This window comes from Marmota flaviventris, chromosome 6 (genome assembly GCF_047511675.1).
Source record: "Marmota flaviventris isolate mMarFla1 chromosome 6, mMarFla1.hap1, whole genome shotgun sequence".
In the NCBI taxonomy this organism is placed as follows: Eukaryota; Metazoa; Chordata; class Mammalia; order Rodentia; family Sciuridae; genus Marmota; species Marmota flaviventris.
This window is the reverse complement of record NC_092503.1, coordinates 133,703,584-133,718,967: the sequence shown is the minus strand read 5'-3', so window position 1 is coordinate 133,718,967 and position 15,384 is coordinate 133,703,584. Positions and strand designations below refer to the sequence as shown.

Genomic DNA, 15,384 nt, shown 5'->3' with positions numbered 1-15,384 from the left:
AATAATTATTTTCTGTTTTACACTTGGAATGTATTTAAGAGTTTGAAAAAACTCTCAGATCTTTGTGTCTAACCTAAAGGCAGCTATGATACTGAAGGCAAATTGAATGACAGCATAGCAGTGTTAAAAACAAAGCTTAACTCACATGATTTCATAGGTACCCCCTACATCTGCATTATGGCTATGTTGCTAATAGTTTTTATGATGACTATAGATAACATTCACTGCTCCATGCTTAGTAAAGTATAGAAAGGTCTAAAACCTTCCAGTCTTTTACTGAAATTTCAAAATAAATTTGGCTCATCTTGCCAGTCATGATAGAACATACCTATAATTTCAGTGTCTCTTGGAGTTGAGGCAGGAGTATTACAAATTTGAGTCCAAACTGTGAAATATAGAAAAACCCTGTCTCACAATAAGATTTAAAGGAGGCTGGGGATATAGGTTGGTGGCATAGCACTTGCCTAGCATGTGAGAAGCCCTGGAACCCCCAGTACTGAGCTAGTCACTGAGCTAGTGACTACACACTAGCCTTTGAGCAGAGTGAGTGGGTCAGAGTATGTTTGCCATCCTCACTGTCAGGACTTGGTGGAGGGTTTAGGGGATACCCCACAATAGGACTTTTTACCCCAGTTTATACCACTATCTTAAAAGGCAACTTGATGTTAATGGTTTTGAACAGCTGCTGTATTTAATGAGAACTAAAGCTCTTTACAAATATGAATTCATTAATGGATTTTTTTGTTCAAGATCTGATGTCATTTTTATTTTTATTTTTATTTTTATTATTAGTTGTTCAAAACATTACAAAGCTCTTGACATATCATATTTCATACATTTGATTCAAGTGTGTTATGAACTCCCATTTTTACCCCAAATACAGATTGCACAATCACATCGGTTACACATCCATGTTTTTACATACTGCCATACTAGTGTCTGTTGTATTCTGCTGCCCTTCCTATCCTCTACTATCCCCCCTCCTCTCCCCTCCCCTCCCAACTTATCTCTCTACCCCATCTACTGTAATTCATTTCTCTCCCTTGTTTTTTTCCCTTTCCCCTCACATCCTCTTATATGTAATTTTGTATAACAATGAGGGTCTCCTTCCATTTCCATGCAATTTCCCTTCTCTCTCACTTTCCCTCCCACCTCTCATCCCAGTTTAATGGTAATCTTCTTCTCATGCTCTTCCTCCCTGCTCTGTTCTGAGTTGCCCTCCTTATATCAAAGAAGACATTTGGCATTTGTTTTTTAGGGATTGGCTAGCTTCACTTAGCATAATCTGCTCTAATGCCATCCATTTCCTTGCAAATGCCATGATTTTGTCATTTTTTAGTGCTGAGTAATATTCCATTGTGTATAAATGCCACATTTTTTTTATGAATTCATCTATTGAAGGGCATCTAGGTTGGTTCCACAGTCTAGCTATTGTGAATTGTGCTGCTATGAACATCAATGTAGCCATATCCCTATAGTCCGCTCTTTTAAGGTCTTTGGGGAATAGTCCAAGAAGGGGAATAGCTGGGTCAAATGGGGGTTCCATTCCCCAGATTTCCAAGGAATCTCCATACTGCTTTCCAAATTGGCCGCACAAATTTGCAGTCCCACCAGCAGTGTACAAGTGTACCCTTTTCCCAACATCCTTGCCAGCACTTGTTGTTGTTTGACTTCGTAATGACTGCCATTCTTACTGGAGTGAGATGGTATCTTAGGGTGGTTTTAATTTGTATTTCTCTGACTACTAGAGATGGTGAGCATTTTTTCACATACTTGTTGATTGATTGATCATATGTCCTCCTCTGAGAAGTGTCTGTTCAGGTCCTTGGCCCATTTGTTGATTGGGTTATTTGTTTTCTTATTGTTTAATTTTTTTGAGTTTTTTGTATACTCTGGATATTAGGGTTCTATCTGAAGTGTGAGTAGTAAAAATTTGTTCCCAGGATGTAGGCTCCCTATTTACCTCTCTTATTGTTTCTCTTGCTGAGAAAAAACTTTTTAGTTTGAGTAAGTCCCATTTGTTGATTCTTGTTTTTAACTCTTGTGCTATAGGTGTCCTATTAAGGAATTTGGAGCCCGACCCCACAGTATGTAGATTAGAGCCAACTTCTTCTTCTATCAGATGTAGAGTCTCTATTTTAATATCAAACTCCTTGATCCATTTTGAGTTAACTTCTGTGCATGGTGAGAGAAAGGGATTCAGATCCATTTTTTTGCACATGGATTTCTAGTTTTCCCAGCACCATTTTTTGAAGATGCTATCCTTTCTCCATTGCATGCTTTTAGCACCTTTGTCAACTATAAGATAGTTGTAATTTTGTGGATTGGTCTCTGTCCAATTGGTCCACCCACCTGTTTTGGTACCAGTACCATGATGTTTTTGTTACTATTGCTCTGTAATATAGTTTGAAGTCTGGTATCGCTATACCACCTGTTTCACTCTTCCTGCTTTGAATTGTTTTTGCTATTCTGAGTCTTTTGTTTTTCCATATGAATTTCATGATTGCTTTATCTATTTCTACAAGAAATGCCATTGGGATTTTGATTGGCATTGCATTAAACCTATAGAGAACTTTTGGTAATATAGCGATTTTGATGATGTTACTTCTGCCTATCCATGAACAGTGTATATTTTTTCATCTTCTAAAATGATCTTCTATTTATCTTTTTAGGGTTCTGTAGTTTTCATTGTATAAATCTTTCACCTCTTTTGTTAGGTTGATTCCCAAATATTTTATTTTTTTGAGGATATTGTGAATGGGGTGGTTGTCCTCATTTCCATTTCAGAAGATTTGTCACTGATATACAGGAATGCCTTTGATTTATACATGTTGATTTTATATCCTGACATTTTGCTGAATTCATTCATTAGCTCTAGTAGTTTCTTTGTAGAACCTTTTGGGTCTGCTAGGTATAGGATCACGTCATCCACAAATAGTGATAATTTAAGTTCTTATTTTCCTGTCTTTATGCCTTTAATTTCTTTCATCTATCTAATTGCTCTGGCCAGTATTTCAAGATCTATTGAATAGAAGTGGTGAGAGAGGGCATCCCTGTCTTGTTCCAGGTTTTAGAGGGAATGCCTTCAATTTTTCTCCATTCAGAATGATGCTAGCCTGAGGCTTAGCATAGATAGCTTTTACAATGTTGAGGTAAGTTCCTGTTATCCCTAGTTTTTCTAGTGTTTTGAACATAAAGGGATGCTGTACTTTGTCGAATGCTTTTTCTGCATCTATCAAGATGATCATATGGTTCTTATCTTTAAGTCTATTGATGTGGTGAATAACATTTATTGATTTCCATATATTGAACCAGCCTTGCATCCCAGGGATGAATCCTACTTGATCATGGTGCACAATTTTTTTGATATGTTTTTGTATCCGATTCGCCAGAATTTTATTGAGGATTTTTGCATTTAGGTTCATTAGAGATATTGGTCTGTAGTTTTCTTTCTTTGAGGTGTCTTTGTCTGGTTTTGGGATCAGGGTGATGTTGGCCTCATAGAATGAATTTGGAAGAGCTCCCTCTTTTTCTATTTCCTGAAATAACTTGAAAAGTATTGGTATTAATTCTTCTTTAAAGGTTTTGTAAAACTCCACTCTATACCCATCCAGTCCTGGGATTTTCTTGGTTGGTAGTCTTTTGATGGCTTCTTCTATTTCCTCCATTGATATTGGTCTGTTTAAATTGTGTGTATCCTCCTGACTCAATCTGGGCAAATCATATGACTTAAGAAATTTATCGATATCTTCACTATTTTCTATTTTATTGGAATTTAGGGTTTCAAAATAATTTCTAATTATATTCTGTATTTCTGTAGCATCTGTTGTGATATTTCCTTTTTCATCCCGTATGTTAGTAATTTGAGTTCTCTCTCTTCTTTTGTTCATTAGCATGGCTAAGGGTCTGTCTATCTTATTTATGTTTTCTAAGAACCAACTTTTAGTTTTTTTCAATTTTTCCAATAGTTTCTTTTCTTTCTATTTCATTGATTTTCTCTCTGATTTTTATTATTTCTTCCCTTCTGCTACATTTGCTGTTGTTTGCTCTTCCTTTTCTATGGTTTTGAGATGAAGCGTGAGCTCATTTATTTGTTATTTTTTTTCTTTTTTTGAGGAATGAACTCCAGGCAATGAATTTCCCTCTTAAAACTGCTTTCATTGTGTCCCATAGATTTCTGATATGTTGTGTCTGTATTTTCATTTTTCTCTAAAAATTTTTTGATTTCCTCCTTTATGTCTTCTGTAACCCATTGATCATTCAGTAACATATTGTTCATTTTCCAAGTGATGTAGGATTTTTTATTAATGCATTTCATCAGTACTTAATATTTAGTCTCATCACTGAATCAGATATTTATTAGGTGTCCATTAAAGCAGAAAGGTTTATTCATATTACCTTTAGAATACATCTACACTTCTCGGATGAATCATCATAAATTGATTTTGAATATTTTTCTATCAAACGTAAGAACAATTCTTTATTTCAGTGTTTAGGAATGCTACTTCCTGGAAGATAAACATTCCTAGGATTTAGTTGTGATTATATACAAAGTTTCTGAGAGCCTTTGCCAAGTAGGAATGACGCATGGCAATTTCTTTGTCAGCCTACCCAATGTTGCTTAGAGGGAGGACTCTCCATTGTGGAAATGGGCTTGCCTTGGACCCAGGTCATTTTCAGTGACATTGCATGAATGTTTGAGAAAGGTGACCCTGCTCAAGGACCAGGGTGGATCCGGGTTTAGGGAGGATCCTGCTGGATTAGGGTGGGTCCAGGTTTAGGGTGTACCTGCTGGGAATAGGGAGTATCCTGCTGCCTCAGGCACCCACCTGCTCCTGGAGTTCCCGTTGAGTTCTCGCGGGATTCAGAGAGTATTTTGAGATGCAGAGCCCGATGGAGGCGTGGATTTTCCCAGAACGTGAGTGTAGAGTGCCGGTGAGAGGTCAGGAATAAAGAATTGCTGTTTGAATCTACAAGGCTGTGAGTGGCTCGTGATTTTGTGCCCAGCCAGGCTGTGGCATTTGGTGGCTTGTACAGGGAATACCTGAAACTTGGAGGTGAGTGAATTACTCGCCCCTGAAGGAGAGAGAAAGAATGGGTGACCATTTCAAAAAACAATGTGTTCTTGTTTTGATTTATTTTGTTTTTATTTCAAGTTGCCTGTCCCTAGAACTTTCTCAGGCAAACTGGGGAAGATGGTTGACTCAAGGTTTGAAGTTGTTCGCCTCCGAGGAAGAGAAATTGTTAGAGGAAGGAGGCACCCCAGTAAGACCAAGAACAATAAGGGCATATGTTGATACAATATAAAAATGTAGCCCATGGCTTTTTACAGACGAGTTATTAAGTATATCGATGGGACCATCATGGTATCCTGAAGAAGGATTTTTCTTCAACAAGAAAGAGATGGCTAGTTCTGTGTACTACACTTGTTTAAGATCTTGGTTTTTCCAGACATCTGATTAATTTACAAAGCTAAAGTGTTGAAATATCAACCACTAAATATAAAATCAAGTACTCTTTACTTATTAAGTTCCATAAGTTAATATATTTAAACATTATGTGTGTTTTCATAAATTGGTAAATGGAAAAAAGGTTTAATATTGCTTTGGTCTGTGTCTTTGCTGAAACAAGGTTACTAAGTGTTAAGTTCTATCAGGTGTAATTTATATACAAAGAGTATAAGAAGTTTCAGTTGGGTTTCAATTATAGTACCATAAAAAAACATGAAAGTATTTCATCTTATTAAAGTGGAGTAATTTATTTTTATGTGGTGCTGAGGTTTGAATCCAGTGCCTCTCATGTGAGGGGAAAGTGCTCTACCACTGAGCTATAACCCAGCCCTGATAATGGTATTTGTTGAACAAAGATTTAAAGGGGAAGCTGTTGTATTGTTGTAAAATAAACATGCCAGTTTACCATCAATCCAAAAACTTTTTCTTGAATGTACTGATCTGAATTTAGAAAGCATCCTTGACTTTGGTAAAATTAATTAAAGATAAATATCAAATTAAGTGCTTAGTGAATATTAGTATTCTCATTGCACTGATCTCTTTTGTAATAAATGTAAATACAATGACTATCATTGAAGTTCAAAGAGGTACAAGATCAAGTATTCAAAAATATTTTTCTGTGATATGGTGTTCATAATTATTTTTGTGCTTGACTTACATTTTGAGCTATTTTAATTTCAAGTGGCATATTATTGTGTCACATGTGAATTTTATTTATATTAGGGATCAAACCCAGGGACACTCTACCACTAAGCTACATCCCCACACTTATTTTTTATTTTGAGACAGGATCTCTCTATGATGCCTATGCTGCCCTGAACTTTCCATTATCTCTCCCCAGCCTCCAAATTAATAACTGGGATTGTAGTATTATATATATGTTAAACTTCACCCAGTTGATTTTTTTTTTTTGGTAATGATAATTTATCCCAAGGATCCTTTACCACAGAGTCATATCTCCAGCCCTTATTCTTTTTCCTTTCCTTTTTAAAAAATATTTTGGGACATAGACTCACTAAATTGCATAGGGCCTCATTAAGTTGCATCTATCATGTGGACACAGAGGGATGGGCATGAGTGCTCAATGGAAGTGGAATCCTCAGAGCCCGAGGCCCATAGACAGCACAGCATCTGGAATGACAGGCTGTACCTATACCTGCAGGTGGGCACTGTACAGTGAGCTGGGAAGGATGGAGAGAACAAACTTGTTACCAAGGGGGCTCTCATGGCTTCTTATCCTGAAGAGCAAATCATGAATGAGTTTTGGCAGAAAACCCTTTTATGTGTTGTCAATATTATGATACGCTAAGGCATCACCAAGAATGCATGGGCATGTCAATGATGAAGAACCTTTTCAACAAAGGATGCTGGGAGAACAGATAAACACATAGGAATGAATGGAGTCAGACTCCCTCCCTCACTTCATACACAGACAGACAGACAGACAGACACACACACTCATACACACACACAAACACACACCCTAAAAATATATCACAGAACTCAATACAAAATTACAACTACAAACTCTTAGGAAAAAAAAAAACATAGAAATACATTGTTTTGGCCTTACAATTAGTAGTGGTTACTAATATAAGGCACCAGCTAAGCAACAAAGGAGTAGTGAGTAAGTTGAACTTTGTTGAAAATAAAAGCTTTTGAGCATCAAAGAATGCACTAAGGAATTGAATTGATAACTCACAGAATGGAAGAATATATTTGCAAATCACGGATTATAACTCAGAAATGACTTACCCCAAATATAGAAAAAACTGTTACAGCCAAACTACAAAGAAATCCAATAAAAAAGTGTTCAAAGACTTGAATATGCACTTCTCTAAAGATCATTATGTTTGCAAAACAGTTGTCATTTATCATTTATCATTAAGGAATTGCAAATCAAAGTCATAACAAGAGACCACTTTATGGTTAGAAGGATGGCTACAATCAAAGACATGGACAATAGCATAAGTTCTCAGGTATAAGGACAAACAGTGACCTGGGGAAGAAAATGTAAAGGATGTGCCTGCTTTCTTGCACAGTCTGGCAACTCCTTCCATGTTAGACACAGAGTTACTAAATGACCCAGCAATCCAACTCCTAGGTGTACACCCAAGAGAAACAAAGGTATACATGCACACAGAAGTTTGGATATGAGTGTTCACAGCAGTGTTATTCAAATAGCCAAAAAGTACAAGTGACTCAGTCAACTAACAAAATAGATTAATAAATATGGCATATCCATCTAATGGAATGTAGTTCTGTAATAGAAAGGAATGGAATACTGATAACATGCTATGACACAAGTGAACCTTAAAAATATTAGTCCAACTCAAAGAAGCCAGTCACAAAAAGACACAGTCTCACTAAGTTGCCTAAGGCCCCGATTTTATCCTTGATGAAGGAAGGGCCACTTGGCACTTTGTCCGATGTGCAAACAACCACACACGTGTCCAGGCACAGTTAGAGACAAGCTTACTTAAAAGTTCCTAGGAGAAGCCATGTTTCACAGCATGCTTTCCATGGTTCCTCCCCCAAGTTCCCGGGGGCCACAATTTCTTTCAACACCTGTTCCTCCAGCAGGTCCTCCAGACAGAAGGCAGCATCTCCCAGAATATTCCTTGACATGCCATGCCATTGCTCTGCCCAGACTTCTCCATTTCTGCCTCACCAGAGAGCCACTTTCAAGGTTGTCCAGGGCAGAATTCAGTGCTCTCAGGCAGCAGGCCCTGCAACCTTTAGGAGGTACTGTCCTTAGAGGCATGGGCTAATGGAAGAGAGGGGACTCAGGAAAAAGTGCATCATGTAATTTATATCTCAAAATTTTTCTATAGGTAAATAAAGTATATTCATGTTTTGAATAGAGGTTTACATGTTCCAAAGGAATTTGTCATTTCTTATTTCCATAAATCTGTCACTTTAAAACACTCTAAAAATAGGAGACCACATTTGTCATATTTTTGACATTCATAAAATTGTATGTTGAAAAAAAAAGACAAAAAAATAAAGTTGTATGTTTTCCTGTGACCCAATATTAATATAGCTAGTGGCATAATGACTCATTACACCAAAATTTCAGGCAAGGATTTAGGAACAGCATGCCATCACCAACCAAGCCCTCTCAAATTAATCCTCAAATGTTCACTTCAACAGACTGGATATCAAAGGATGTGGTGACATCTAAAACAACTATTGAAATTGGGCCACCTGCCATCCTCACTGAGAACCCACCTGTCTGTTCCTTTAGACTCACAGCTCCCTCATTGACACCCCTCAGTTGTTTGTTTTCCATTTTATTGTGGTTAAAATATACATGACTTGAAATTTGCCATGTTAGCCATTTTTTAAAAAATATTTTTTAGTTGTAGATAGACACAATACTTTTATTAATCTATATGTGGTGCTGAGGATCAAACCCAGGACATTGCAGGTTCTAGGTGAGCACTCTGAGTCACAACCCCAGACCTCAAATGTCTTTTAAACACAATCCTTTTACTCAATATCAATACTCTCAGGTCCATAGCATATTTGAGAAATATTAATATCCCTGAAAATATGAATTTAATTCATTTCATCAAAATTCTTCCATGCATATTTCCACTATTGTAGAAGAGTAGATGCTGGCCAAGTGCTAGGAAATATTTCAGGCCTTTGGTAAAATCACTATAGAATCAAAGAACCCCTGTAATGAATAAAACATTAGCAAATAATTAAGGTCTAATTGTTGGTGGTTATCTATTTTTGGCTTGTATTTCTTTGATAATGGAGATATACTTATTTTCTTTTTACATTATTATTAGTGGTTATTAAAACATAATCATGGGAAGGGGTTGTGGCTCAGTGGCAGAGTTCCTGCTTAGCATGTGTGAGGCACTGTGTTTTATTCTCTATACTACATATAAATAAATGAATAAAGTAAAGGTCAATCATCAAGTAAAAAATGTTTATAAATAAAACATTTAATCATATACCTATTAGTTTTATTCACTCATGCTATATGTAAAAAAGACTATTACTTTAATTATACCAGCTCAAATATCAGGGGGATTCTTCTTTAGTTGTGGGAATTTTGATTTTTATGATAGCCCAATTATTTAAGTAAAGTGCATATAAATATGTACTGTATACACGACTTCATTTTTGGACTCAATACTTCCTTATTTTTATACAAATTGCTAATTTATAATATTTTTTATTTTATGTAACTGTTATTCATTTTCAGGGCTGTAAACAATGTTGGAACCTGATTCAATAAATGGTGTCATATTTAGAAGGGCCTTTCAGATGTTTCTTCTGAAGCTATAACTTTTTATAAGACTGTATCTTGGTATTTAGGCATTTCAGTTCTGTTTTCAACCTGAAATTACCTTATTTCCAGTTTCTTGGTGTAAAACATGAAATATACTAGCAACTATTCTCCCATAGTAGGTAGGGTAGAAGTAGTTCTGAATTAATATCAGTGGGGGATCACCAGTCCATTTTATACAGGCCATGGATGTAGACTGCCATCTACTTATTTAAAGTGGGGAATATTTTATGCTGGAAAGTGAAAATTATTTATAGGATTGATTTAACAACCAGTGTAACTCTTGAAGGAAAACAGATTCAATTTGTTGAACTTGTAGAGTTTTTTTTCAAGGCCCAACTTTTTCTCATATAATTAATCCTAGGCTCAAGTATCATTGAAAGTCTTCACTGGCCATCAATTGTTATAATGCTGCTGCTTATATTTAAGAAGAAAGTTATATTACAACATTTATTTTAGACTTAAATGTATACTCTTCAAAAAATGAAGAGCATATTTAACACTTGATAAAAGCTTTAACAACTAATTCTTAATTAGGGTATTTTTAATAAATGTTCTTTCTTGGTCTCTCTCAGTGAGACATTGTTTGAAGTGTCCTCTCTGGACTGGTGCAGTTTTGTAAATCATTACTTATTTGCAATGATATAGAAATTGAGAGTAAGAACTTTAAACATTTTATAGTACTTTAGCAGAGTCATTTCATGACTATTGAATCTAACAATAACAAAATTTGGAGTTATGTCTTTGTTTCTTAATTTCAGTGTCCTAATGATTCATTTGTATTTTACAAAAGTCTCCTTGAAGACAAAAAAAAGACTAGGACACTCCCCATATCAGTGAACCACAGCAGAATGGGTATAAAATAAAGATGATGTAAGGGAAAACAGGGACAGAGTGAACTTAAATTATGGTTTCCAAATTCTTACAAGTTTTCTGAGAACTGAAACCTTTTTTTTTGAAGTCTCACATTTTCATGATATGTTTAGTTGTGTTTTCTGGTTTACTCTTAATATGCTCTAGATATTATTTTTTATGGAAAAACTAGCTGATTTTATTATCATTATCAATGCCAAACAAGACTTTAAATCAACTAAAATCTTTCATTAAGCATGAAGTTACTAAGCTGGGAATGGAACCACCATTTGACCCAGCTATTCCCCTTCTTGGACTATTCCCTAAAGACCTTAAAAGAGCGTACTATAGGGATACTGCTACATCAATGTTCATAGCAGCACAATTCACAATAGCTAGACTATGGAACCAACCTAGATGCCCTTTAATAGGTGAATGGATAAAAAAATGTGGCATTCATACACAATGGAGTACTACTCAGCACTAAAAAATGACAAAATCATGGCATTTGCAGGGAAATGGATGGCATTAGAGCAGATTATGCTAAGTGAAGCTAGCCAATCCCTAAAAAACAAATGCCAAATGTCATCTTTGATATAAGGAGAGCAACTAAGAACAGAGCAGGGAGGAAGAGCATTAGAAGAAGACTAACATTAAGGAGGGTGAGAGGTGGGAGGGAAAGTGAGAGAGAAGGGAAATTGCATGGAAATGGAAGGAGACCCTCATCGTTATACAAAATTACATATAAGAGGAGGTGAAAGGAAAGGGGGAAAAACAAGGGAGAGAAATGAAGTACAGTAGATGGGGTAGAGAGAGAAGATGGGAGGGGAGGGGAGGGGAGGGGGGGTAGCAGAGGATAGGAAAGGCAGCAGAATACAACAGACATTAGTATGGCAGTATGTAAAAACATGGATGTGTAACCGATGTGATTGTGCAATCTGTATTTGGGGTAAAAATGGGAGTTCATAACACACTTGAATCAAATGTATGAAATATGATATGTCAAGAGCTTTGTAATGTTTTGAACAACTAATAAAAAAAAGCATGAAGTTACTTTCACATTTGCTACAATCACAGTAAATAAGTTTCTTTGTATAAAGGTACATCTTTTGTTTGGAGTTTAAAATATCCCCAACTACAAGATTACATATATAAATCTCTGGTTGTTGCTCATATAATACATTATTCAAATTAAATGTTATACTCTCTAGAAGAATATAAAATGGAAATAATTTACTCATAAGATTCATATTTAAACCATCTTTATTTACAAAATATATCCTAAGAATTATCATTCTATTGAGCTTCAAATGGAGCAAACATATAATCACCTAAAAGCAGTTACTTAAAATAAAACTGAGAGATATATTACTTTTAATGGCAGATAAAAACTATTGTCAAGTTTCTTATACTTCTGAATGTTCAGTAGCAGGCTCATTTGAAGGTGGAATCAACTCTGAAGGGAACTCACTTATACTTTCAGAATTCAGAGGTGGGAGTCAGGGGAAGAAATCCAGCTCTTTGGAGGAGATAATGAGGAAAACACTACGGTTCCATTGGAAATGGAGGGGGTGTTGGGCCTGGTGGAAGAAATTCTTGAGATGCTCCAAACATGTTTCCTGGAGGAGGTGAAGGGAAAGGGGCCCTCTCATGAACTGACTCCTTGGATCCACTGGAAACAATGGACCTCTGACTGGAGGGAAAGGTGAGAAAGCAAAGCCAGAGCCAAATTATTGGTTTTCAGCAGGGAGAGATGAATCAGGCACATTGGAATCACCAAGATCGACTTTGGTTTCATTTTTACTGGATTTTATTTCTGAAGATGTAGGCCCATCCATTTTACCCAAAGGCGGCATAGTGGAACTTCTGAGTTCTGCTGATCCAGGGGATCTACAATACTTAGAACAACATCTATCTTGCCTTTGTAGAGGAAGCTGTGGATCAGAATATGGTTGGCCTGGTGGAGGGATCATTATCCTATGGGCCTCTTCCCATGGAGGTGCCAGGGGCCCAGTGCTAGAAGGTGCTCTCTGAGGCTCAGTTAACTTGTCACAGTTTGATTCTTTTCTTTCATTGCTAGTTGGATGGTCCAGAGGATTCTCTGGACCCCTTGAGCCGCTATCTCCTCCCACTGGCACCAAAGGTGAGAGTATGAATGGACCCTTATTTTCTGAATGAGAAGGACTTGTTTCACATGAACCTTGACCCAAAGGGGAATTCACTCTGCCAAAGGCTGTATTTGAAGCATCAGGCACAGAAGGATCTTTTTCTACAAGTTTAATTTTGAACTCCATTTCAGTTAATTTTTGCCTGTTGTGAGAATTTTGTTTCCTTAAATCATTGAGGTATCTTTCAGCACTCTGAGCTGCCAACTCATTACCATGTGCTTTTTTCTCATAGTATATAATACGCCCCTGATAAAAATGAATGGTTCTCTTTAATTATTCTTCAAGATCTCTGGCTCGCTTTCTATAGGACTCCAATGGTTTAGTTGTATGGCTGATCTTTTCTTCCACTTTGGAAAGTTTCTCCTCTCGCTCTACCCGGTGATAATCCTCTCCTATTAATTTCCTTTGGAGTTCCATTATAATTTCTTTTTGATATAGTTCCATCATTAACTTTCAGCTGAAGATTCAGATTCTCACTTTCAAACTGTGCATTTTCTGCTTGCAAAGATGCTTGTTCTATCTTAATATTTTTAATATGTTGTACAACGTCTTCCTTTGTTTCAATTACTTCAGATAATAAAGTAAAAATTTGATTTCTTTCTCTTTCTAAGATTGTAAAAGAGGCCTTTAACTTAGCAACATAAACCAGTTTCTTCAAAGGCCTTTTTGGCTGATCTTCTAAGTGAGCACCAATTTCTGATTCATTCTCCATTTCCAACTCCAAGTTACCTTCATCTGTTAGGACTTCTCCAACCACAGGAGCCCATTTTTTTTATCTTCAGCATGTGTTCAGTCAGAGACTTAATGTGACTTTCTTTATCTCTTAGAACTTGTTCTGCATGTATTTTAGAGTGTTCAAATATCATTTTTTGTTTTTTAAAGCCATTCACTTTTTCTTTCCATACCTCAACTTCTTTTAAGAGCTGTTTCTGACTTTCCTGAAGTTGGAAATTTTCATTCCAAGCCTCTTTTATTGCTACTGTAACTTCCTCTTCATTCATCTGAAATATTCTCAAGGCATTTTTAGCTTCAGGTATTTGTGATTTGAGGGATTTTGATTCATCTTCTAGGAACTTAATCCTTTTTGATATATCCCCTTCAATTCAACTTGTTGAAAGGTTTAGTTTTCCCTTCTTTTAGTTCTTTTTCTAGAAAGAGTATTTCATCCTCAAGTTTCGATATGGACCTATCAGATTTCATACATTGCCTCCAAATTTTCTGCTTCTATTGACTCCTTCGTCAAAATGGCATCTTTTAAAGGTGACTCCAAGCCTTTACACTGTTTTTAAACAAGGCTAACTTTTCCAAGTAGTTCAAATTTTTCCCCAATTAGTTGAGAAAGATTTAGAGCAAGCTTTTTTTCTCTTCTCATATAATGCCTGCTTCTCACAGATTGATAACTTCACCATAAAAACAAGAGAACAACAAAAAATCCAATAGCTGTATGTATCACCAACTCCCAAGGACAGCCATAAGGACTAGGGTGTGTTTCCATGTCTTCAGACAATGCACACCACAACCCTGCTTACTTCTTCCAGGATCACCTGCAACTAGGGCTGAGGGGCAGCCACTGCCCCTCCAACATGCTAAGGCTACTTTGGCTATTCCCTCCACAACCACACCATGCCCAGCCACGCCAAAACACCTGTGGACACTCAGGCCTTTGGTTAGGAACAAACATGCACCAGGCAATGGAGTAGACCATTCTGAATCATCAGGTGTGTGGGGGGCTGCAGGTATGGGCATGGAGAGCCCTGGTCATGGGCTCCCAGGGGCCTAGCACACTCATGCTCCCTCTCAGAGAAGTCTTGGCTCCTTCACTATGATGTGCATCCTGAAGCAGCACAGGTTCAAGCCTATCCCAATCAAGTCAGAGAGGAGTCATCTCCAGGTCACTAACCCATTAGTTTGGTCTAGGCCAGGCCAAGGCATAACTCTATACAGTCATAATGTCACCCAGTTTGATGTCACTAAAATTCTAAAGCGCTGTAAAATTTTTAAAGAGCTAGTACATTATATATTTATATTTGCACCACTTGCCCTTTTGTTTTAATGATTCATTCCTTTCTGTCCCCTCCTGCCCCTCTTTCCTTCATTCCTTCCTTCCTTCCTTCTCCCTTTCCTTTTCTTGCAGTGTTGGTGGTTAAATTTCAAGGCCTAGTACATGCTGGGCAAGCTCTCTGGCACTGAACTACAACTCCAGCCCTGTTGAGAGTTTCTATACAAGCCATGTGAATTCTTGCCATAGAAAAACTCTTGCATTAGACTATTTTAAGAGCAATTTTAGAAGAGTTGCAAACATGGGCACAAATCAGTTTGAATAAATTATTTTTAAGCTTTACAGCATATCTAATGTTTCTAAAGAAGGAGCTTAAAACTTGAGTTGGCTTTCATGTCAGTTTTTGAAGACTACTATTTATTTAAGAGTCTTCAAAATCCTTTTTCAGATGTTCACTTCTCATAGGATGTAAACACTTCTAAGCAAGCTGGTCATTATAAATATATAGCAATGAGAAGGAAAAGATAAGTGAGATCCTGCCTCAAACAA

General features: G+C 36.7%; 1 pseudogene; it reads right to left on the bottom strand.

Moving 5' to 3' along the window:
- Positions 1-12,074: 12,074 nt before the first annotated feature.
- LOC114107413 (melanoma inhibitory activity protein 2-like) lies at positions 12,075-14,331 on the bottom strand (annotated as a pseudogene).
- Between the last annotated feature and the right edge of the window lie 1,053 nt (positions 14,332-15,384).